General features: G+C 42.1%; 1 protein-coding gene across 6 annotated transcripts in view; it reads right to left on the bottom strand.

The window, feature by feature from the left end:
* The window catches only part of MYT1L (myelin transcription factor 1 like), a 308,925-nt gene extending 298,106 nt beyond the window's left edge, over nucleotides 1-10,819 (bottom strand). For 2 of the 6 annotated variants that reach the window (XM_057431732.1, XM_057431738.1), the window contains exon 1: nucleotides 3,583-4,174. The gene's annotated coding sequence lies outside the window, so the exon portion shown is untranslated. The other 4 variants (XM_057431735.1, XM_057431734.1, XM_057431737.1 and 1 more) reach the window with 4 other exon arrangements.
* Between the last annotated feature and the right edge of the window lie 13,848 nt (nucleotides 10,820-24,667).

The following is a 24,667-nucleotide window of genomic DNA, read 5'->3' as shown; positions in this document are numbered from 1 at the left end:
AACAAGCCTGATCCAAAACTCATTGTCTTTCCTTTAGGGTCAGCAGCCGCCTCATGCAAAGTAGAAACAACACAGCAGCCTTCTTAAAACACATCATGAAAATGATCTGCAAAAAACCTCTGCTTTGCACTGATTCTCTTCACCACTTCACCTAGTGATGGACAGCACTTTCCAGATTCAGAATGAAGCAGCTGAAGTTCTGCCAAGTGAACATACATCCATAGTATATTCTGCCCTTTTTAATCAACTTCCTGATTAAAATATGCCATGCTGACATAAGGTATGAGAGATGCAGACTTTTAATACTTCACGAAATAATAGACCCCAAGTGCTGGTTTGGGTGAAAATCTGTGATCCTACAGATGTTTATGGGTTTGCCTGGTGCAAAGCTATAATCAATTTGGTTATGATGAACCCTCAAGATAAACAAAATTTAACACAGAGGAAACCAGTTTCTGAAACCAATTGCCCAGATGCATTAGGCAGGTAGGACTTCCAGCAAACCAAAGGGTCTACTGGCAGACCCAACACTGATTTCTGAATGTTTACAGCCTACCAGACAGTCCTATATCAGACCTGATTTGATGAATCCCTATGGGGCACCCTGCAGCCTTAGTTATTTCCACGACCAAGTTGGCTAGTTTCCTTACTTGGAAATTGTGTTCCACATTAGCAGCTTCCATGCAAACATATTTAACTAGTATATACATTGCAAACCTAACCTGAGATCAGATTTTAAATCTGATCTAATAATGTTTACTGTTTTCCAACAAAACGTATGATCCCTTTTAAGCGATCAAAAATTCTGTTGTGGTTTTTGGCTGCCTGTGCCCACATTCCACTCTTCCCCTCAACAGAAGACGTCCCCTCTTCATTTCAGTTTCATTACATTTTGCTGCTTTTTCCTCTATGGCTAAAATAGTCAGGGTGCTGTGAAGGATTCTAAAGAGATAATCTTCGTCAACAGCCCACAAAAGCTTTGATTTGCTCTCCTTGTGACTTTTTACTCTAGGATATGTGAAGAAGGTGATGGTATTTGGTCTGCACCCATTTTCATTCCACAGAAATCCGGCTGCCTTTGTGGTAAAAACACCATTGATACTCTTATTAGGATTTCTCATCACTCCTATTATAAGAAAGAAAAGGTCAATAAGCAGTCTACAACCCAAAAGTTTTCTTGTACTACACTGTCAACAACTTCACATCTTTATTGAAAGTTGATCAACATGATGCAAACATCTATCAAGTCCAGGGAAATGGATATTAAATTCAGTATTTCCATAAGCAGCATACACATTTAATAAGAAAGTACTTTTCCACCACTGAATCATCAACAAAATAATATCTGTTCAGAGTTCATCAAGAAATAGGTTCTAACACAGAGAACTCTGTTTTATAAATGTGCTTGTGCAATGCACTTGAAAAGAAATGCCCATGCTGATTTCCCAAGACAGTGCTCACGGATGGGAATTATATTTTCATTCTTTTGCAGTTCACATAAAAGCCTGACTGGTGCAGAAGAATAGTTTTCAGAACAGTACTGTGTTTGCTCTTCATATGGCAAAGTTTCTATGCCCAGCTAATAAATTGCCATATAAGTGTATGCACTGATGTGTATGCAATCTAAATACTCCTTTGCATAACTTATCTCCTCAACACAAAAATTAAACAAAATAGAAAAGAACAGGGAAAAGAAAAAAAAAAAAGAGACACCCTCAAAAATGGTCCTTAACAGATCAGGAGACATAATACACTGAAGTAGCTCCTCTTCTTTCTTAATTGTCTTTGTCTCCAAACACACAGTTGCTCAATTCTATAATATGTAGGATACAAAGCTGTAGAGTAAAACAACAGTCACAGTATGAACTAAGAACTACTACAATAAAACTGATGCCCTTTTTGAAAATGTGGGCATATAACTGGGTATTTGAATCTAAAACAAAGAAACCGCTGCAAATGTTTAGCATTTAACTATTGCCCTTGTTGGTTAACATAATGGGGGAGAAAAAAGGAACATTCACTCTCCAGAAAGTTCAGGATGTAAAATACATACAAAATTGAATTTACTCCTAGGTTAGTTTTAAATATACTGAATTCTGCATTTACTCATTGTAATTATTTACTCTTCTCTTTGTTTCACTTGATAAATCAATGTGGTTTTTAGAAAAATATAATAATTACTTTTCTCCTAGTGAAAACCCCTGGTTTATTGCATAGTCTTACATCAGCCTGTATTTCTAATGTTAGGAGTGTTATGTTGCCATCTCAATTGTTTTTAAATGTGTCACATTGAAAACAAGTATAAACAGACATAATCACCAGACTACAGCACAGCAACCAAGTTTAACCTTATCATTCCAAACTTGAACCTTGATAAATCATCAGGAGTACCTGCTGACTGTCCAATAAGGGTTAACAGTTTCTTCCAATATTATCTTTTTTTGTTTGTTTGCAGAGTGACATGACAAAGACTTCTATTTGTTTGGTAATTTTTGAAAAGAAACTACCACACAACACTGAAATGTCAATTGAAAAAAATAAAAGAGAGAGGTAAAAACTAAATATGGTTTGGAACTGTGTGCTGTTGTTCTCCAAAACAGCACCATTAAAGGTTACAAAAACCCCACACCTCTCAAATTAAAGCAAATCATTCATTAAACTGTTCTACAACAGTCACAAGAAGTATGTAAAGACAATTAAAGGGTAATAATTTCTACTTAACCCCAACCTTAACTGCAGTTTCAAAATTAGGTCACTTAAAATGAAAATCACCATTTTAAAGGGGATTAAGAATCATTAAAATTGGATAAAATATTCCTAAATGACCACATTAAAAAAAAAAAAGTAAAGGCAACTAAATTGAAGCTCCATATTTTATACACAGCATCAGGATTATATAAGAAATGCGTGTCAATGGATGCTCTGTTCAAGAAGTGGGATTCCAGTCTGACTCAGTGTTATCATCTGGCAAAAAAAAAAAAAAAAAAGTAATTCAAAGACAGCTTGTTTATCTTCTTCTTTTGATTTCTCCTTTCAATAAAGAAGCCTTTATAAGGACACGTATATAACACGCATTTGGAGCTGAAAGAACCACTAGTAATTTGTCAATCAGTAACTTCAGCTTTTAGCATTACTAGTAAGTTTGTGTTAAATAAGCATTTTTTTTCCTTTCAGCCAAGAAAATGCACACCACACCAATCAAAACTAATCACATCTGGGCTTTCATTGAAGCAGTAGCTGCTAATTTTACAGGTCTGCCCACATTGTGCTAGAAAATAGGAAGCAGAAATCTGACATTTCCAGCAGTCGTTATTAAAACAACAACCACTGAGTGCTTGATCCCGTTTTCACTGGAAGCAATGTCAAAACTCCCCGCTGACTTCAGGGGGAGCAGGATCGAGCCCTGATCTGCTCAGCCTCCTCCAGCTCTGTGCACAGGAGGATGTGTTGAGGAGCTGGGGTGGGAGAAGAGGAGAAACACAAACCCCAGCTATTCTTTTGTTAACTGCCCAAAGAGTTGAACTTTCCATCAGTTTGTGAACAACAGCAAAGTGCCCTGCAAACAACAACCGTGATATTTACCTTGAGGGAATAGCAAAGGGAAAGCCGTAGAACTGCAAACCAAAGTAGTCCAAATGAATTATCTACGCATGCAGTCCAAACGTGCACCTTCAAGTAGGCCAGTCTGTCAAGCAGTCATCTCCTCGGCACCAGCCGCCCTGCCTTCCATCTTACGAGATTCAACCAGAGAACTGACAAACCTGCTCCACGACAACAAAATTCTCCTAATGCTTTTGAACGCCCACCATTTGTTCTACATTCATCCAATCAACTTTCCACTGCACATCTTCTCCTGCGACTGAGGCTCAGAGGCAGGATCCCTTCTCATCTGTATGCTAATTATTTTGCCATATGGACAAAAGTAATAATGCTTTTAGACAGGAAACCAACGGGCCTGAAGTCGAAGGCAGAAATTAATAAGTTGCCACCACTGAACGCCGAGAAGACGGGCATGCGTGCAGCTCTGTGGCTGACGGATCAGCTGTAACCTCCATTTAAGAGCAGCAGAGAGGCGACGGGCGGGAGGAAGCCTCGGCAGCGCAGCATGCATCAAGCCCGCGTTCCCTCAGAGACCACATTACTGCCGCAGAACAGCGTCCGTAGCAGACCGCTGACTTACCCCGCCTCAGCCCGCATCCTTTAAGCACTGCGACGCGCATCCAAGTTGTCGGCCCCGCGGCGGCCGCAGCTGCAGGCCCAGCCCCGCCGGCGCGTCGGGAGGCGGGCAGGGCTGGGGCCGCGCTCCGCGCCCTCCCCGGCACCCCGGGCCGGGCTCCCGGCGGCGCTGTATTCCACCGAATAGAGGGGAAACACAAAACGCCGCAGCTCCGGAAAGCAAACCGCGAAAAATACTCCCCTGCCGCGGCTGCCGGCGTAAAATGGTGTCTCCGTTATAGAACAACCCCTTTCTCCCACCACCACCCCCCCCCCCCAAAAAAAAAAAAAAAAAAAAAAAAAAAAAAACACAACTATATCTGGCCCTCTAAATGTGTCTTTAAAATAAAATCATGATTGGAAACCATTACTGTTTTGAAGCTGGGGTACCACTCCAGGTTTTATGGTGTTAATTCATCGGGATTGTTGAAGCCTCGCTTATTTTACCTGCTCACACCATCTTCTCCCCTTTGAAACAAAAGAAATGAACTATTTCCAGGGGAGAAGATCAGCAGCCTTACACCATTAGCGACCCAAGCGGCTCAGCTCTATGTGACCAACAGCCCAAACATAAACAAGGAACCTCACGCAGAGAGGGCCAGATCTGCATGTGCCCCTTGACAGCCTTTTCCCTAGCAGTTTGACGTGGATTCTGTGGCTCCCGCTGCCTCCGCTTACTCAGGGACCGCGTTACTAAACGTGTCACGCAGACAATAACTGGGAAGAGGCACCTCACCGCCTCGCCACACTATTGCGGAGGTTTCCGCCGGCGCCCCCCTCCCGTGGGCAGCCTCCCTGCGGGCTTGCCCCCGGGCAGCCTGACGCCCCTGCAACGGGAGTACCCTGACAAGCGGGGAGCCACTTCCTTTAAACTTGTCCCCGAAATGTCATTTCGGCAGCAGCGTGACGGGCTGCGATCCTCCCGCGGGGCCGCGGCACCACCCGCAAGGGAACGGGCACGAACACTGGCACTGCTCATCACGCCCTGCCAGCCCCGGCATCGCAGAGGCTCCTGCCCGTCCGGCCGCTCGGCACGGAAGGACCCTGGCCAGCGCCCAGCTACAGCCCGCGCCCTCCCTGCACACACGCACGCTGCCCTCCTGAATGCCATTGTGCTGCTGCAGCCCCCTCCGCCCCGCACCCCTCCTCCCCCTTGCGCGGCGGTGCTCGGTGCGGGCAACCCGCGCGCAGACCCCTCTACCCGCCACAGAGGCGGGGTAGCCTGACCCAAAAGTCACAGGGAACACCCTTCTCCAGCCCTGGAACGTAATCCCCCCCGAGCCTGCTGCCTGACGGGTGGAGACCAGACATACCGGGTACTGCAGAGGTTACCGTTCCCTCCCCACCAGCCCTGCCAGGAACCACACACACTGCAGGCTGGAGGCAGGGCGAGCCCCCCCCCCCGCGTACCAGCCCTCTGCATCCCGAGCCATCACAGGAGATTTACCGCCGCACCCCGACGGCAGCACAGGGGGGGGGTGGTTTGGAAGGGAAGCTCGCCACAGGGATTCAGAAGAGAGCCTGCTGAGGTCGGGACTAACAATAGCAGAGCCCTCAAGACTTCCATGCTTTTGGTGGACAACGCAGTGTTTCCCTCAGAAAGCAAAAAAAAAAGGACTTACGTGTCTCTTCCCCCGCCCCCCCCCCCCCCCCCCCCCCCCCCCCCCGCGCTCGTGGTTCGGTGTTTTTTGGTTTTGGGTTTGTTGTTGGTTTGTTGGTTTGGGGGTTTTTTTTTGCCTTCCCCCTCCCCCTTAAGTTTTTCTGTCATCTCTGATTACATCTCCCCGCTCTCGCTGGGCTCCCCCGAGGCCAAGGCGCTGAACCCTCGGGAACGGCGGCGCAGTCGAGCCGCAGGTGCGGATGGGGAGCGCGCAGGGGGCCGCGCAAGGGCGGGGGGAAGCGGGTCTGGCCTGCGGGGGGGGTGGGGTGGAGAGGAGCCTCCTCGCAACGGGAAGGAGAGCTACCATGTCTGCGTCGCAGCGGGGGAGGGCATGTCAGGCTGGGGTTTTTCCACCCAAATCTATGTAGCCTGAGAAGCACACGCACACCTGGGGACGAACCCGCCTCTCTGTGAGCGTGTAGGGGTATCGGCACCCCCCAAATGGATCTCGTCCTTTCCTAACGTAGGGTTTACATGCAGAAACTTTGGATAGCTGCATTCGCGTTTCACAAGTCACGGCTTGTCTTCTTCCTCTAATAAAGCTAACCTCCTCATGTTGGATCCTGGCTAGCCTTAGTAAGACAGTGAAGGGGACTATGTGGCACACACGTCATTGGCAGGTGTTTTCAGATTTGTAAAAGGTGATTTAGCTGGGGAAAGAGCCCTCATCATCACTTCCAGCCTTGGGGATGGCACAAAGGAACGGCCTGGTGCTTCTCTCACTGATGACAAAACCAACGCTTGCTTTGAGGCAGAAAGTATATAAATCCTGTGTTAGTGAGAGTTAAGGGGGGAGGAGGGGCAGCATAAATTAGAAACAATTACAAAAATACCAGTGTGTAAAAAAAAAAAAAAAAAAGAAAAATAAAAAAGAATAAATAAAATTGGGAGACTAGTGATTCATTGGCCTAATTATGCTCTACAAGACGTTAGGGTATGGGTTTAATGTTGTGGGTTGAATTCTCCCTCCCCCAGCCTATGTCTCGTCAACGCACACTATACATCGGGAAAAGGATATGCAGGTCAGGTTTAAGCAGCATTAATGAGAGCACAGTATTTTTCCTGAAGGTTACATTAGCCAGGCTAGCAAATTTCAGGTAAAGTATTCTGGAAAACCTTCCATTTCTTGCGCTTTCCCGCTGGTAGCAGTTTTTAACAAGAGTTGAAATATTAAGCAAACACAGAAAGCAGAATTCAAGCATTAGAAGAACCCACTACTGTCAATAAGGGAGTACAATTTCAGTTTGACAGGAGTATTACAAGAATATACTCGCTAACGAGCAGCCTTAATTGGCCTGCATATTGTGGCTGTCACTGTTAAAACCTGTTCCTATACACTCCTATTTTATATATCCTTTAAACGTATAGTTCTCCAAGGCAGTTAAGGAGACAATACTTCACTCATTGGGCTTTTGATTTTGGGTGGAAAAGAGACGGGAAGAAAAGGAAACGAAAGGAAAATAAGAAACCCTATTGAGAATATGCTATCAGTGACTGAAAAACTATGTGGAAGTCAAAGCTATTGTAGAAAAAAGGCAAACGTCTTTTTCGGTTTCAGTGCAGTTTTGAACGTAAATTGTTATTTGTCCATAGATTTTAATGGCTGCAGAGGTTTCACTGACATTTACTATACTCAAATCTTTTCAAAATGTACTGTTCTTTAACAGATCCCACCTTTTCCTCAGCAGGACACTCTGTCTTAGAAGTATTTTTAATTTAGTGATTTGCAGGAGTTCACTGCTCGTCCTGGCAAATTACTCACACAATAGAGTTTAATGTGTGGCTTCAGTTTCCAGTACAGGGTCATGCTCGTAAAGAATACAAATGAAAGAGGAGCTATTAAAAAAAAAAAAAAGAAAGAAAAAGTTACTGCGCATGTGCGATTGGCAGCTATTAAATGATAACAATGCAACTTCTAGGTAATAAAAGTCAAAATACCAAACAGGGCAGAGCAGACCATGCCCTGATGCTGTGTCAAGTGCCTTATTTTAAAGAAGCTATTCCTAGGCTGAGTTAAAACCTTCTAACCTGCAAGCTTGAATACAGAACACTGTTGCATTTGCAAACTGCAAAAGTCATTTATGTATATAGTGAAACCTCAAAAAGATTTTAAAGATCAAGTTTCGATCGATAAAATGCTTCCTATTGTCGCACTCCGGAAAACTAGGGGGTAAAGGAGGGAGGTAGGATTTGCAGGGCAGACGCAGGAAAGACCTCGGGCACAATCGTGCTGACGGTGAGGGCAAACGTAACGTTGAGGTGATAAGATGGGTACGTTGTTTATTTGCACAAAAAAAAAAAAAAAAAAGGGAAAAAAAGAAAAAAGAAAAGAAGACAAATTAAAGCGCTTAGCTCAACAAAGCGCTCTTCGCGAAGAGAAAGTCTGGCTAAGCATGGCAATACCTGTAATGTCCCTCGCATTCTGAGAGTTAAAAGTGCCCGACTGCAGCGAAGTGCTGTTTAAACTGCACTGTCTCAAGGATCTCTGCGACCAAATAAACCTCACTCCGAGACAGCTTGCAAAAGAACTGGAGCAGTACTTCGAGGCAAAGATTCGATGCGCTGCCACAGCTCTGCCCGCATCGCCCTTTGGGCCGGCGCAGCGCCGCTCCCGCTGTGCCCGCAGGGAGCTCAGGGGCCGGGGCAAGGGGGTGTGGCGGCGTCGAGCCGCTGGCTGCGGACAGCTCCCGGTGCTGAACGGCCCGTGCCGCGCTGGGGCGGCCGGCGCCCCGGCTGCGCGGCGCTGTCTGCAGAACAATGGCAGCCAGCTCCAAATCCTGCTCTAATCACGTTAATGAGATTAATCAGTGAATTAGCAGCAGTCAGATGTCAGGGTGGCAAGGAGGAATCCAACCAAGCTTGGTAATTAACTTTTGGGGGGCAGGGGAAGGGAACAGACAGTGTTACCCATTAGTCTTTTCCCGAACTTTAGCAGGCTTTATTTGCCAGCCTTTGGAAGATGCTGACAACTGAAGTGGAGGGGGGAGGAGGGGATAAGACGGAGCCCTCAACCTTTGAGCACTATAATACAGCCTGCTAATACACAGTATCCTGTTACTTCCAGCTGAAGTCCATTGAGGAAACTCGCACCGCTTCAAACACACACACACCACCCAACACCAGAGCTGCACTGTACTGAACTCCGAGTGTGCGACTAGTTCTGTGACCCAACTTCCACCGCAAATACCAAGAGGCATGATAAATATGGCGGATGTCAAAGGAGTATTAAATCTTATTCCTTTTTAGAAAATCTACAAGAAATATACTCTCTGAAATCAGAGGGGTAGGAGAAAAAAGTGCCCATTAAACAACTACTAGCAATAGATTATCATGACAGGTTAATGCTGGATCAGTTGCGGGGTGTTTTCTAAAGCAAAAAAAAAAAAAAAAAAAGAGGAATTTTAATCAAGTAATTTAGAGAAAGTCACTTAATGTAGACAAGTCAGTGATCTGGTCTCCAGCTAATTTCAGTAAAAGTGAAACTTTTTTCCACCCATGACCATTTCTCTGTTGCAAGGACAAAATATAAAAAGAGATTCCCTGTAGATTATAAACAAAATCCAAGTGTATTTATTTGCAAGAAAGAGAGTACTGCATATCTCCTTTTCTATTTTTAAAAGGAGTATTGGCAACCATGCAAAGCATTTATCGTGTAAAACTGTTACTTTTCATGCACACACTACTTCTGCAGAAAACATTTAAAAAATCCTCCTCTTTGCATAGAGGAAGCTGTGCACGTTGTTCAGCACTCAGAAGAAAATTGCATGTTTCTGTTCCATTAAGTTTCATCTTTGTTAGTGACAAATAAAAGAAGCCTGTGTAACATCTCTTCCACAGGAGACAAAGTCTTTTTTCTTTTCTACTAACCTAAGCTGTTTTCTTTTCTACTCTTACTTTTCAGCACTAAAATAATACATTAACAATTCTGCACTAAATGTACAGGGACAACAGTGCTATTTATCTGAACTATTTAAAAATGGAAGTATAAGCTATGATGTTTTCAAAGTTAACTGAATTAACCATCCCTTATTTACAAAGCTTTTCCCTTTGAAGAAAAACTCTGAGATATGAAACACTGAAGACAGTGTTCTTTCAAAATGCTATTCTACACGAGTGTGCCTCTTTAAAGTACAAATCCATCGTTTTCAAACACCATTCTAGTTTAAAAACCTAGGATCTGCTAATCTTTTATTTAATTGTATTCTGCTGTCATTGAGCATTCCAATCTGTGAAGTTTTTGTCTCAGGTTCTCCATATCAAACAAGTACTGTCCAACATGCAGTAAGTTTATATAAACAACAACATGCTTAATGCATGCAACATTATGCGTTCATATAGTAAACACACACTTTAGGATTTTTTTATCAGCTATTCTACAGCCGAGTACAATTTTGACTGCACAGCAGTATTGCCAGAAGAACTTGAAAAGAGCAAACAATGGATACTTAAGTACAAGCTACAGAACAACTGCAAAAATCACAGTAATCTTTCCAGTTAGCTACAAGAATCAACCCCCACCCTGCACAAAACACAGCCCAAACCTGCACCATTAACCATTTACAAGTTAAACATAACAAGACATTTCAGCATGGTTAAGAAACACCCTGGCTTACTACAACTTTGAAAGGATGAGGAGTAAGAAGCATACCACAGAGACCCAGAAAAGGCTGCTTTTTTCTTCATTGAACACTGAAAAGATAACCCATGTTCCAGGAAATTAAAAAAAAAAAAAAAATTAAATACACCCACCAACACTGAGTAAAAAAAGTCAGGGGGCTTCAAGAAGACTGCAGGGAAAAAGCTCTCACTCTCTTTAGTGTGCAGAAGCTTAGGGGGAAAAAAATGTCGCCCTGGCAGGAATGACAAATGCAGTAGGATAGGCTAGCAGGCCTGAGGGATCTGTTTTACTTCCACATACATCCTCTAATGCACGCACTCCCACTCATCCTCTCGAGATGCCTTTTTTTTTTCCTCCACTTTTTTTTTTTCACCAGCTCCAAATCCCCGGCATATGACCTTCTGTTAAATAGATAAAAAAAAAAATTTGCTTATCAGTCATGCAAATGAGGCTGAATTCATTTTCCACAACAGATGGCCTCATAGATAATGATGATGGAAGAGAGAAAATTGAATGTCTCTCACAAGGTGGTCATGGCAACCGAGAGCAGAATAATATCAATAATAAGCTCACTGCATAATAAGGTTGTCAATCCCACAAATCAAAGTCTTCAGCTAAATCAGGTATCCCACCCCCAGCTAGTTATCAGGTAAATAGAGAAATAGAGAGCGTCCTTTTTCTTTTTAAACGACGAGCTGTGAAAAGAAATGGTAGCTCCAGTGATTCCATGGTATGAAGGGAAGGAAGGAAAGAGCAGAAGAGATTTTTCTTCGCTAATTGTGGTTTATTTCATGATTGGGGGGTGGTGGGGGGTGGAGGTGGGGGTGTTGTTGGGGTTTTCCTAATTTTTTTTTTTTTTAATTATTATTACTTCCACAGCGGTTTTATTTGTTGGAGGGGGGGGCTGGTTTGTTTTTTAATAGCGAGGCTGGTATTTTGAACTCAATCTACTGCTGAAGCCTTTCCTTCCGTCCCTGTGTCTGATGTGAAGTGCTGCATTGATGCAATAGCAGCTCGCCTCAGGCTTCCACCTTGGCTCCCAGGGGGCCATCCCGCAAAATGAATCAGCAGCCATCCTGAGCAGACTGATTAAAATGAAAATGGCAAGGCACATGTCTGGGCGGAACTAGAGCTGAGCTGCGCTGCCTGTCTGGCAAGCATGCTCAATATAGCTTTTGCTAATAATGGCTTACCGCCTTTTGGGTTTTTAAAGGTATTACCGTCGCCTCTTCACCCACCCCCTAAACAGAGAACGGTGATGGGGGGTATCCCCCCCTTCCTTGTATACTGCTCACAGCTAGAGTTTGCCAGACTGGCACACAGTGATTGTCAAAAGACACACTTGCTTTGCAGGGATTTTCTTCACAGATGTGCTGAAATACCAAGACACCGTATTATCATGCAGCTATAAATTATTACAAGATATTAGCTGGGAAAGAAACCTCAGAGGAAGGGGAAAGCTCAGTCACTACCAGAAACATCATTTTCCCCCCTTTTTTTGCACCTCAGCTTGCAATGGCACCTTGTGCATTATGCATCACGAGAAAATGACTGCCAGCAGACGCAGAACAACTTCCTGGAGCTCTTTCTGCACTGTTTGACAGATTCCAAGCTGCATTCCTATCCCCCCCCCCCCCCCCAAGCTCTCCCTGCATCTTCCCTAAGCAGACAAGCGCATGCATAGAGAAAGAGCCATTTAAAATGCTCATCTCCTGTAGCCTTCGCTAAAATAGTAACAGTGTGCAAAATCAGCATCAAAAAACATCAATCCGTGCATGCACGGGATCTGAAACCTGGGGAGACTGTTGGTTCCTGAGTTATGGGGGTCACTCTGCCTGGGGATTTTTGTTGTTGGCTTTGGTGGGGATTTTTTAAGCAAACAGCTCAGCAGCATATCTCTGGAAACCGGCATGTATGTGCTGTACATATGCACCTACACCCCGATGTGCCTAATTCCCGTTTTTAAGCCGCTGGGATTACTTTCCGCTCCACACACACACACACACACACACCGCCTTTTTCTCCCCCCGCCCTGCACTCTAGCCCTGCTGCTGCAGTGTGAGCCAGAAATCAATAGGGCTGCCTCTAATGGAGGTTCCAGCTGCAGTTGGCTGTGCAGACACACACACACGCACAGACACTGACGTCTGTGCAGCCTTCTCAGCCGATTGGGCACCACATCGGATGTTCTGTGGAGCAAAGAATAGGAATCATTTACAGTCTGCTAAAAAAAAAAATAATAAAATAAAAAATGGTACCTTGCATTTCCCTGTCTCCAAGAGCGCCAGGCTGGGCTCGCCGTGCAGGGCTGGTTGCAGTGCCTGAGCTACAGCCACCGCACGGGGTGAGCGCAGGCACCGCATGGTACCCGGTGACACCCCGAGATCACCACAGCAGCTGCCGGGGCACGGAACCCTCCCATTCCTGTGGGATGTTTTTGTAAGGTTACCAATTCGTGCCGTGAAAGATAGGAATGCGAACATAGGAAAACAGACATGAAAAATCAAGGCAGTTTAACCGGTAGATTGATAGAGCTCTTGAGCCCTGTGATGTGTTTGCAAGTATTTCTGAGCATTGAAGAGCATTTTAGTAAAAGCTTTCTTTAAAGGGCTTTGTTATAGAGTCTGCATTGAACATTTAATATTTCAATGTAGGCTGCTCGCTTGCTTCCCTTTCCTTCAATAGAAAAATATTTAATTTGTTGAATATTCGCTTCAAGTTTAATCTCCTATAGCGCTTAGCTGTCATATATATTATATATATATATAAAACCATGTGTGAAGATTCTCCTTGTTACTAAAACTTGTCTGTTTTTTCCCCTTTTAAACAATAAAACTCAGGCTCTGATGGTTACCTGATGTTATAGCTGTTTATCTCTGAAACAAGAAACAACCATGTTAGTGAGCATATAAAAAAATCCTAATTCTATGCTCTCAAAATAAGGCATTCCTGGGATCTGCAGCACTGCAGAACACCTCCCCCACCCCTCTGTCAATGTATTTCAACTACAGTGTATTGACAGCAACTGCCCCAGCCTGAGTCTGGCTCCAGTGAAGCATTTATATTCCTTCCACTCAGCCCTGTGGATCTTTGCAGGGCTCAGGATGCCAACCCAGGACCCACTCTGGAGAAATAAAGTCTGGGAAAATGAATGAATCATAAAGCCATATTGCATGACAGAATCACATCCCAGCCTGTGTTTTACAATTCATTCTTATGCAAGCTTAAAAAAAAAGTGGTTTAAACCCTAAAAATGATGGCATGTGGCAGGCTACTAAGTAATGGGCTGCAGGAAACCTTAGAACAAAAGGGGCCAGGAAGCACAGAAATCCACCTCTCCTCAGCATTAGCAATTACACCGTCACAGGACCCCCTCCCCAAATATTTATCTAATCTCTGCTTTAATTATTTATACTAGTTGCTTTTTTCTGCTGTCCTTGGCAGTTTGGAGCACAAATTAACTGTTCTCTGTTTCTCTGTGTGGAGACATTCTGCCTAGGGTTTTTTCCTTTCCTCCTGCCCACTCCTTATTAAGTTTTAACCCTTTGCTGTCCATTTGAAATGTCTATGCTTTCAAGAGCTACCAGGTATATTTCCAAGCCTAACAGCAGACTGTTTACCTGACTGATGAACATAGCATCATAGGCAAAAGTTAAAGCATACAGTGCAATTACTGTCTTGATATATGAAATTAGAGTCTGAACTCTAACCTATATGATAAATTGTGTTTCTTTTATATACATTTTTTTTTTTTCTTTAAGGAAACTAACAGGTTTCTGTGTGATGAAGCTGTTAGGGTGCTACTGCTTGGCTCATGCTGGATTTATTAATATCAGTGAAAATGAACAGTGGCAATTGCCGGGGATAGAAAGCCTTTGCAGTGCCACTAATCCTTACATTACTTAATCTTCCCTATCTTTTCCTAACATTGGCATTTAGCACATGCAGAAACACCAGCCCAGGGCATCATCACAGCCACTAAGCTTGAGCATTTACTGAGTATATGTGCATCAAGTAACTACTTTTTGATCCAGAGTTGAGCAACCCTCTGGTAATTAATGAGAAGTACACAGTAGGGATGGGGCACCATAGTCTGGTTGGCTATCTAAAGTCTTTGCACAGATTAATCTGAAAAGCTGGTGCTAAAAAGTGTTTAGCAGACACCATTACAGTAGCTCAGTCCCATCCTCCACATCCATGAGAGTGCTGAGAAACAGTCCTTCCCAGTCCACTGAATCATAGAATTATAGTTTGGGTCGGAAAGAATCTTTAAAAATCATCTAGTCCACCCCCGGCAATGGTAGAATCATAGAATAGTTAGGGTTGGAAAGGACCTTAAGATCATCCAGTTGCAACCCCAATGCCATGGGCAGGGACACCTCACACTAAACCGTCTCACCCAAGGCTCTGTCCAACCTGGCGTTGAACACCGCCAGTGATGGAGCATTCACAACTTCCCTGGGCAACCCATTCCAGTGCCTCACCAACCTTACAGTAAAGAACTTCTTCCTTATATCCAATCTAAACTTCCCCTGTTTAAGTTTTAACCTCTTACCCTGTCCTGGGTTCAGCAGTTGCAGTCATTTTTCTCCTTGGTAGCTGGTGCAGTGCAGTGTTTTGACTTTCATCCTGGGAACAGAGCTGAGAGCTATGTTTTGGTTTGGCCAAGGACTTTGTGAGCCTCATGCTCTGCCAGGGAGGAGGGGAAGCCAGGAGGAAGCAGAGACAGGACACCTGACCCCAGCTAGCCAAAGAGGTATTCCATACCACAGCACGGCATGCCCAGGATGTAACTGGGAGTTAGCCAGAAGGGCTGGGGGACTGCAGGGTTGGAGGAGGTATCGGTCAGAGCTTGGTCGGGCTGGGGGGGGGAGGAGTTATTGGTTGGCTGGTGGTGAGATGTCGTATTCTCTTCCCTTGTTATTTCCTTTATCATTATTATCATTGGTGGTAGCAGTAGTGATTTGTGTTATACCTTAGTTACTAAACTGTTCTTATCTCAACCCATGGGAGTTGCATTCTTTGCAATTCTCCTCTCCGTCCCTCTGGGAGTAGGGGCAGGGAAAGAAGGGGGGAAGTGAGTGAACGAGTTACCTGACTGGGTTTAAACCACGACATACCCCTTGTCCTGTCACTACAGTCCCTAATGAAGAGTCCCTCCCACCACCCCTAAAGCCCCCCTTCAGATACTGGAAGGCTGCTAGGAAGTCTCTGTGCAGGCTGCTCTTCTCCAAACTGAACAGCCCCAACTGTCTCAGCCTATCTTCATACAGGAGGTGCTCCAGTCCCCTGATCATCCTCGTGGTCCTCCTCTGGACTTGTTCCAACAGTTCCATGTCCTTTTTATGTTGAGGACATCAGAACTGCACACAATGCTCCAAGTGAGGTCGCACGAGAGCAGAGTAGAGGGGCAGGATCACCTCCTTTGACCTGCTGGTCACGCTCCTTTTGATGCAGCTCAGGATACGGTTGGCTTTCTGGGCTGCAAGCGCACACTGAAGCTGGCTCATGTTCATTTTCTCATCGACCAACACCCTCAACTCCTTCTCCACAGGGCTGCTCTGAATCTCTTCTCTGCCCAACCTGTAGCTGTGCTTGGGATTGCTCCGACCCAGGTGTAGGACCTTGCGCTTGTCATGGTTAAACTTCATGAGGCATCAGCCTACCTCACAAGCATGTCAAGGTCCCTCTGGATGGCATTCCTTCCCTCCAGCATATCAACCGAACCACACAGCTTGGTGTCATCAGCAAACTTGCTGAGGGCGCACTCAATCCCACTGTCCATGTCAGTGATGAAGATGTTGAACAAGACCGGTCCCAACACTGATCCCTGAGCGACACCACTTGTTACTGGTCTCTATCTGGACATTGAGCCATTGACTACAACTGTTTGCATGTGGCCATCCAGCCAGATCTTCATCCACCGAGTGGTCCACCTGTCAAATTTATGTCTCTTCAATTTAGAGACAAGGATGTCGTGTGGGACAGTGTCGAATACTTTACACAAGTACAGGTCATCCAGTTTCCCCTTCTTGAAAATGGGGGTTATATTACCCTTTTTCCAGTCGTTGGGAACTTCACCTGACTGCCGTGATTTTTCAAATATGACGGACAGTGTCTTAGCAACTTCATTTTTATGAGATAGTGGGGCATAAATATTCTTCAGCATCTGTAAAGTAGTGTGCACTACTTTCACAGCTATAAAGTTCTTATGCTGAAACTGCCTAGTGTCTATTCCCCGTGAACCATTGAGCAAAAAAATGTATTTATGAGTGCATCCATATGTGCTGAAATGCCCTAGAATATTGAATAACTGCTTGCTGTTAGCCCCCAAGCATCTCTTTTCCTCAAATACACTGTCCAAGATGTCAAAAGCCATTACTAATGGGGAAAGAAACCACAGGGAACAACCAACCAGTCTCAGACAAAATGCTGGTGGCTCCATATAAACACTTAGGCTGAGCATTCTCCATTTGAAGCCATGTACATGAGGAAACCGTTTTACTCTCTAGAGTGATATGAACACTTAGTATTAATTTGGAGACAAAGTACCTGAAATAGCAGGTATCTCAAGGATGACAGCTTCAGAATGTTCTCACTGCAGCTTTCATGAGAATATGTAAGCAGTACTTCTGTTATTTAGAAAAGGACTCTGACTAAATAGTATTTTCATCAGTGTTGCTGGCCTTAGCTGCTCAAAATTACTGATTATGTCTTCAAAGTGTTTCCATGCAGGCATGTAGAGTTGCAAGCAAATTTCAAGCTGGCAGGATGCAAACTGTGTCTGGTCTGGAAGCCAGTCAGACACACTCAAGTTAATAAAAGGCCTGCCAGCTAGAAGAATTGGATAAGCTAGGTGATGACTGTAAGCACCCAAGACAGGCATAGTTCTGGTCACAAAATATTCATAAACTTTAGTCAGCTGGGGGGGGGGAAAAAGCGCACCTTATTATGGAAATAGGGTAAAAATTACAGGAAAGAGTTCCGAGCAGTAACATGCCTTATTTTTTTCCCATTGACTTCAGCAGGAAGGAGGAGCAGGCCCACAGAGATGTCAATAAATTGGAGAATTCAGGGGAAAGAAATCTCAATAAAAACAAGTAAAGAAATGGAGGGAATAGCTAATGGGAAAACATTGTAAACTAAACTCAGAGAATGCAAATACAAATTGAAAGAACAACAACTACCTCAAAGGTGATGGAGGGTCCAAAACTGCAAAAAGAAAAAGTTAAAAGTACCCAAAAGGGATCCCTCATACATATATATGAGAAGTCAGGGTAAGTTATAATTGCCAGAGTTGAATTCCAAGGGATGAGGGGGATGACAAGGAGGCATTGAATATTGTGATAGTGTTCTTAGGAGAATAGTGCAAGGAAGTAAAAGTCGCTTACAACTGGACCAAATAAAGCATTGGAAATTATACTATAGGAAACAATCCTAAAATGGCAGGGTAAGGGTTTAAACAATGCAATAGGTGTTTCCAGCCTCTAATTTTCATGACTCCAGTTACTATTAGTTGTTATCCATATTCAAGTGATAGTCCCCACTGTAAACACTTTTGACTAAATAAGAACCCATAAAGGGAATTAGAAATCTGAAATGGAGAAAAAAAATGAGATAAAGAAAACCCCTTACAGAATGTTTAGAATTTTCCCACCTTAACAGTGAAAATAAAAAAGAAAATAGACACATATAAACATAGCAGAAAGTAATTATCTTCATTATTTTACAAGATTAACAAGTAAGGCTTTCACAGTTCTTGAAGACTATGGTCCAAGATACGTTTTAAACAAACATGTACAAAACATGCAGTTTTAATTTGAAAAGCCTGTTTTGTGCTTGTCAAGCCTGCGTGCTTTGCTTTCCCAGTGATGACTTGAGAATAGAAACATGCTTGAATTCTTTTCTGAATCAGGACCTAAACTCCTGTTGATACTAATACATGAGTAAAGGAGTAATTCTTTACTAATTAAAAGTCATGCTGCATACTCATATATGTGTATGTATATACATATAATTTGCATAACTGCAGCAGTTCAAAACCTGACCAAAGACTTGATATGCACACGGGCAAAAAATGTGATTTGAAGCACTAAACGTCTTGAAGAAGATGACCAATTAAATAAAGGACAGGCAAAGAAAAATTTGTGACAGAATTCATAGGCTCATTGAGATTAGAACATATTTCATTGTTTCTACTGAACTTTCCACAGTTTGTAGCACATTTTTTTCCATGACATGACATAGGATAACAGACCTCTTGAATTATGTGTGTCTTCTAAGGGGATGTGATGAAATTAAGGGAGAAATAGCAGACTAGTCCAGGATGGGGTATAAAACAGGCATTATAGCAAAGCTTGGAAAGGAATGTATAAGGCTGAAAAAGCCAATAAATTGTTTGTAAAAGCTGCAGTTGAAAGAAGGATTCACTTTAAGGTTAAGATATACATGTCAGTGGTTAAAGTCCCATTATAGTTAGTGGAGATCTAGTCAAAACAGTTACCATTGCCTGAAGGAATTTGAGGTATTCAAATAAGGTATGTATATTTCAGAGAGAAATGAATAGCTTCCCAGGCTCCATCACATGTATTTCTCCACTCTCATTTTTTTGTAAGGGGAACTAAGATGTTGAGCACATCTTCCTGTAGATGTTTTAATCTCACCATGAAACACTTTACTACTTTAATAAAACTACTTTACTTTTTCAAGCTGATTCAGTTTTCTAAACAGAGGCAACTAGTGCTCTATGACACTCCCCAGCTTCCAGCTGTGCCTGCTTCAGTAGGCAAAGGTTTCTAGGTAGGTCTTCCTGGAAACTTCTGCCAGCCCTGTGCAATTACCTGACAAAGATGCCATTTTGAGACTGAATTAGGGTGCAGCCCCTAACGACTCTTTGCAAGGCATTTTTGTACTTATTAGTAAGGAATAATAATAATAAAGCTGAAAAGTTCTTCCACGTTTTGCTTTTTTCTTTCATTTTGTTTCTTTTTTGCCTGTCTGAAATATCAGTGGGTTTCCATTTTCAGTAGAAAAATGACCATATCGCAAGACACATTTTTATTAAAAAGCTTGCTTAGTTCATGTACTACCTTTTTTGAAAAACAGTTAGTTTAGTTACTAAGGTTAGATAATTCTCAAAACTAGTTAATATTGCAAAAAAAATATTCAGGAAACTTCAGTCAGGACACAGTATATCTCCATTATGTTCATAAGAATAAGAAGTATGTGATTCAGGACACTCAACACTGTAACTAATGATCAGGCAAACATAAAACAGCACAGATACTTATTATTCCCCTGGCATATTCTCCAAGGCCCAGCAGCTTGTGTTGTGTGGATATCCTAAGCCAAAATTTGCATTGGCAGAATTGCGCTCAACCCCTCGGTCAATATTCTTCCATAAGTCTGATAATTTCTCTTTGAACCAATCCATTTTTTCCCATCATATGCTTTTAATGTTAAAGAATTGTGCATGCAATTGTGTAGTAAAATATATTTACTATGTATTTCACAATGTCTTTTTTCTTCTTTTATACTTGGTGTATGATAATTTCTTTGGGAATCTTCCCCTTCATTTATTGCATGGCAAATCATTCTGAAGCCCATTCTCCACAACTTTTATAGATCATCACTCATGTATCTCCCCTTCCATTATTTTCCCCGTGCCAGGCAGAGAAGTTCTGGCTGTGAAAGTTCTTGCACAGAAGCTATTGCTCACCTCTGAACCTCACTGTTTTGGTTTTTTTTCCCCAATTTCCTTTATCTTTTTTTTTGAGACAAGATCACCAAACATGCATACAAAAGATACGGATATCATATATTTTTAGCTATATATATATATGTGTATACGTACTGCACATACATACAGACATTTTATTGAATTCCTTAATGTGACATTTAGATATTTTGTGGGGGCAGTTCTGGGCACAGGTACACAAAATTTCACACCCTATTTACAATGGGATTTAATCCCATTTAGGTTACACAAGACAAAAACTGCTATCCCAAACCATCCCATTTGCCATTGTCTTATCCTAGTAAAATATCATCTTTAGAAACTCACTGTTTACTAAGAAAATTTATGTCTTTAATAGTGTCTAGCATTTTGATCATTCATAGCATTGTCAGATTAAAGAAGCTAAATGCCTTATTCCAAGTAAAACTGTAGCAGCTTCATAAAGTAGTTAGGACTGGGAGGATCTGGTGCAGATGGCATGAGCCAAATATATTTAAGAAACCCTCTGTCTTCCATTGTTATCCTCTCAACATGCAACTGCAACCGTATTTTTAAAAAGAAGAAGCTATGCTAGGAAGAAGTGGTGGTCATCCTTGCATGGTAACTTATAAGCAAGGATATTTGACCAGGTTCCAGGGGGCTTAGGCTGCTCTTTAAGCTTTGAATGTCAGAGAACAAGACTCTAAATCCCAGGCCTCCAAGCAGAGGGTTTTAAGAGGAGTAAGCAATGCTTTAAAATCGGCAGTCTTCCTCACTCATAATTGGGTGCCAAAACCGATTTGCACTCAAGGGTGTATGGAAACCGCAAGCAGAACCATGAGAATACATGCATACTGGGACACCCAGAAGTTCCTTGGTGCTGATTACAGAACTCAAAACCATCAGAGACCAAATTTAACTATATTATTTATTGTTGCTGTTAAGAAGTTTGTTTATGCACACTTATTTGGAAAAAGAAACCACAAACCTGAAATATGCTAATAACTCCACAAGAAGCATTTAGAAAACATGTGAGTGGCATCAGTGACAACCTCTCACTTGATCTACCTTCTTATCCACATGATTACTGCTCCTGTTCCCACCTCCTGCTCCTTCCTTCAATATCAGTTTGTCAGACATCGCGCTGAACCTGGATAGCAGGCTGATTATAATTTTTTTCTTTTTTTTTTGATTAATTGCTTCACAAGAGGTAAATAGACAGACAGTCTCCTCTCCTTTCCTCTCCTCTCTTCTCCTCAAATGAACATGAATGCAAGGTCCTGCATCTGGGAAGAAGTAACTTAATGCGACAGTACAGACTAAGGACTGACAGAAAAAGTTTGACAGAAAAGGACTTGGAGGCTTGGTGGACAGCAAGTTGAGCATGAATCAGCAGTATACCCTTGAGGTAATGAGGTTTATCTGCATACTGGGCTGTACTAGATACGGTACAGGATGATGGAAATATTTACTCCATTCTAACTGGAAAGTCTGAGACTGTATCTGAAGCAGTCCAGTCTTGGGGTCCCCACTGCAAGAAATACATCAATAAACTGGAGAAAGTCCAGACAAGAGCCACTGACTTACAGAGTTGGACCACATGACATACAGGCAGAGGCAGAGAGAAGTGTGTGTGCTCAGACTGAAGAAGAGAAGGCTAAGGGGGATTCAGCTGCTGTCTTCAACAATATTATAAGTGATTATGTAGAAGAGAATCAGACTCTCCCCAGATGTGCAAAAATAGCATGAGAGGCAATGGTCACAAGTTGCAACAAAGGAAGTTCCTATTGACCATAAGGAAAAAATTCTTCCTTATAGGATGTGGTGGACGTGCCATCTCTGGAAACATTCAAGGATTCAAGGCCAGGCTCGACGTGGTTCTGAACAGCCTGATGTAGTTGAAGATGTCCCAGCTCATTGCAGGGAGGTTGGACTATATGACCTTTGAAGGTCCTTTCCAAACCAAACTATTCTGTGATTCCATGTCAGCTCTGGAAAGCCAAAAAGGCTATGGGATTTCCAGCTTTGGAGATATTCAAAACTTGATTGTACAAGCCCTGAGCATGTTGCTCTGATCCTGAGGCTAGGCTAACTTTGAGCAGGGGGTGGAATCAGATAACCTCAAGAGATCATTTTCAACCTGAATTGTTTGGTGATACTAATCACATATTTACAATTAAAATACAAAGGCATTTTCAAAGTAAAGGTTCAGTTTCCAGTTCAAAAGTCTTCACATTAAACTTCAGAAAGAATTACAACCATTTTTAACTGTAGCATAATTGCTAGATTACAGGTTAGTAGTAATAATGTATGTGATATGGGAAAAAAAAAAAGCAGCACATCTGTGCAATCCCAGTCTGAGCACAAGAGTACAGTCAGAAAAAAGAAGACATTGGTTTGCTGCAACTTGAAAGTTTTTATATATGTACACACTATAGAGCATATATCTGAATTTTTATATTTGTACTCAGAGTACCCGAAATGATAACTTGTTAACAAAAACTGAATTAGCACAAAAATACATTGCCTACACAGTTTATAAATGATGACATTATTAAATGCAGTGAGAAGTAATATGCAAAGTATATTGTCTGAAATGAATCAGGGACAAAATCCATGAATTTTAGAAGAAAAAAAAGGTCTTCAGCGTCAAAAACGAAAGAGAGGATTAACGGAAAAAGAAAAAAGTGAATCAAGTAGATAATATTTTTGAAGAAATTCTGAACACTGTGCTCTGGGGTGAGGATAAGGATTCCAATACAAGCAAGCAATCCAGATATAAAAGCTTTTAAGTAAAGTGAGAAGTATTTTCAAACTGTTTCTGTGGTTGAAATGGCAGCATTTGAGAACCAGAAGAACTACAGCAGGTATCACATTTGTATAAGGCCTTATTAATTCTACTGATTGAACTCCCTCTTTTAAACCATCCTCACTGTGATAGGGTTGTTTATTCTTCACTGGCTACCTTGCAGAAACAAAAAGAGGGGAAAAAACATCTATTTTCTCCAAATATTGATTTTTTTTTTCTTTTTTTTTAAGCCAGATCTACACAACACACAAATAACATTTAGCCCAAATATGAGTAGTGATGGTCTCAAGAAGCTCTGTGAGTACTCCTAGAATTAAACAGAAGCAGAATGTAATGGAGGAAAGATCCAACTCCCTAAATATTTATACACTAATTTTTTAAATCATTTAATATTTTGTATTGGCAATACAATATTATGGGAGAAAGACATCTGAATCTGATGCCATTTTTCCTAGGAACAGAAAGAAAGTTTTTCTTTAGGAACAGAAAGGAACTATTCCTGGAGGCATAGCTGCTCTTGTCTCATCTAAACCCAATTTACCATTAGTTTTCAAACTGTCACAGGAAGCAACTAAAGAAATTCTGCTAAGACACCTATAGGTGACCTTTAGGTAATTCATTCAAAGACCAGCTGCAAAAAAAACACCACAATATGATGCCAACAAAGTAAATGGCAAAGTTGCAGTGGCACAGGATCAGGCTGGTTTCTGTTCCTTGGATGGTATCCTTTTATTTTCTGAAAAATATGGATCCTGATTTGAATTATCACAATTTTTAATGCAAAATATTTGCAAAAAAAATCTATCTACCAATGGGAGAATAGTCAGACCACCTAAAATTAGACTGATACTTTAAAACAGTATCAAATAGATTGTTTAGGCAGAAGTGTTTTGGTAAAATGAATTATATTTTTATTTAGAAAAACTAAACTTTAGTCTTGTGAAGAAAAATAAGTTTCTCTGATTAATGAAGAAGATTTAAGAAATATTCTATTTCTAATTATGGTTAATTATGGCTTACTTGGTTAAGACAAACATTCTAACTCATAAAGTTAAATTAATTGAACTTAAAATTTGTGCAGGTTTTAGTTAGAGAAGGCCCATTAGTAAAGAGCAGGTAGATTAAGAGAAAAAGCATTTGATCAGAACTGATCAAGCTACCATAGGCAAATGAGTTACCAGCCATCAGTGGTATTACAGTAATTTGCCATGTGCTCTCTTCCAACTGTATCGAATTAGCATTTTATTTCAGTATTCACAGCAAGTTATTATGACATAGCTTAAGTGAAGTGAATACATTTTACACTGCAACAGCAAACTAAAAATACACACACAGTAGTAGATTATAGCTCATCTGAGGTCCTGAAGCTCCTTAGTTTATGGTAACCTAGCCATTTTCAATGTGTTTAATGTTAACAAGAGCCTGGTATGTCTTTCTTCCTCAGCATGTCCTCTTTTTCTTCTCCTCCCTCCTCAGACATAATTTCAGGACTGGAAGGAGAAAGAGGAGAGAAATCACAGGCTGGCCATGTGACCAGGATTTCCCGACACCCAGGGTAAGTGGGATCTGGACATGCCTTGTGGAGCTGATCTGTGCAATTGCTAACCATCTGCATAGCGTATGCGTGCTAGATCAGATGTGCGCATATGT

This window comes from Pezoporus wallicus, unplaced genomic scaffold, assembly GCF_028554395.1.
Source record: "Pezoporus wallicus isolate ANWC-B61680 ecotype Strahan unplaced genomic scaffold, APGP_CSIRO_Pwel_v1 contig_161, whole genome shotgun sequence".
NCBI classification, from domain to species: Eukaryota; Metazoa; Chordata; class Aves; order Psittaciformes; family Psittacidae; genus Pezoporus; species Pezoporus wallicus.
This window is presented reverse-complemented; position numbering and strand designations above follow the sequence as displayed.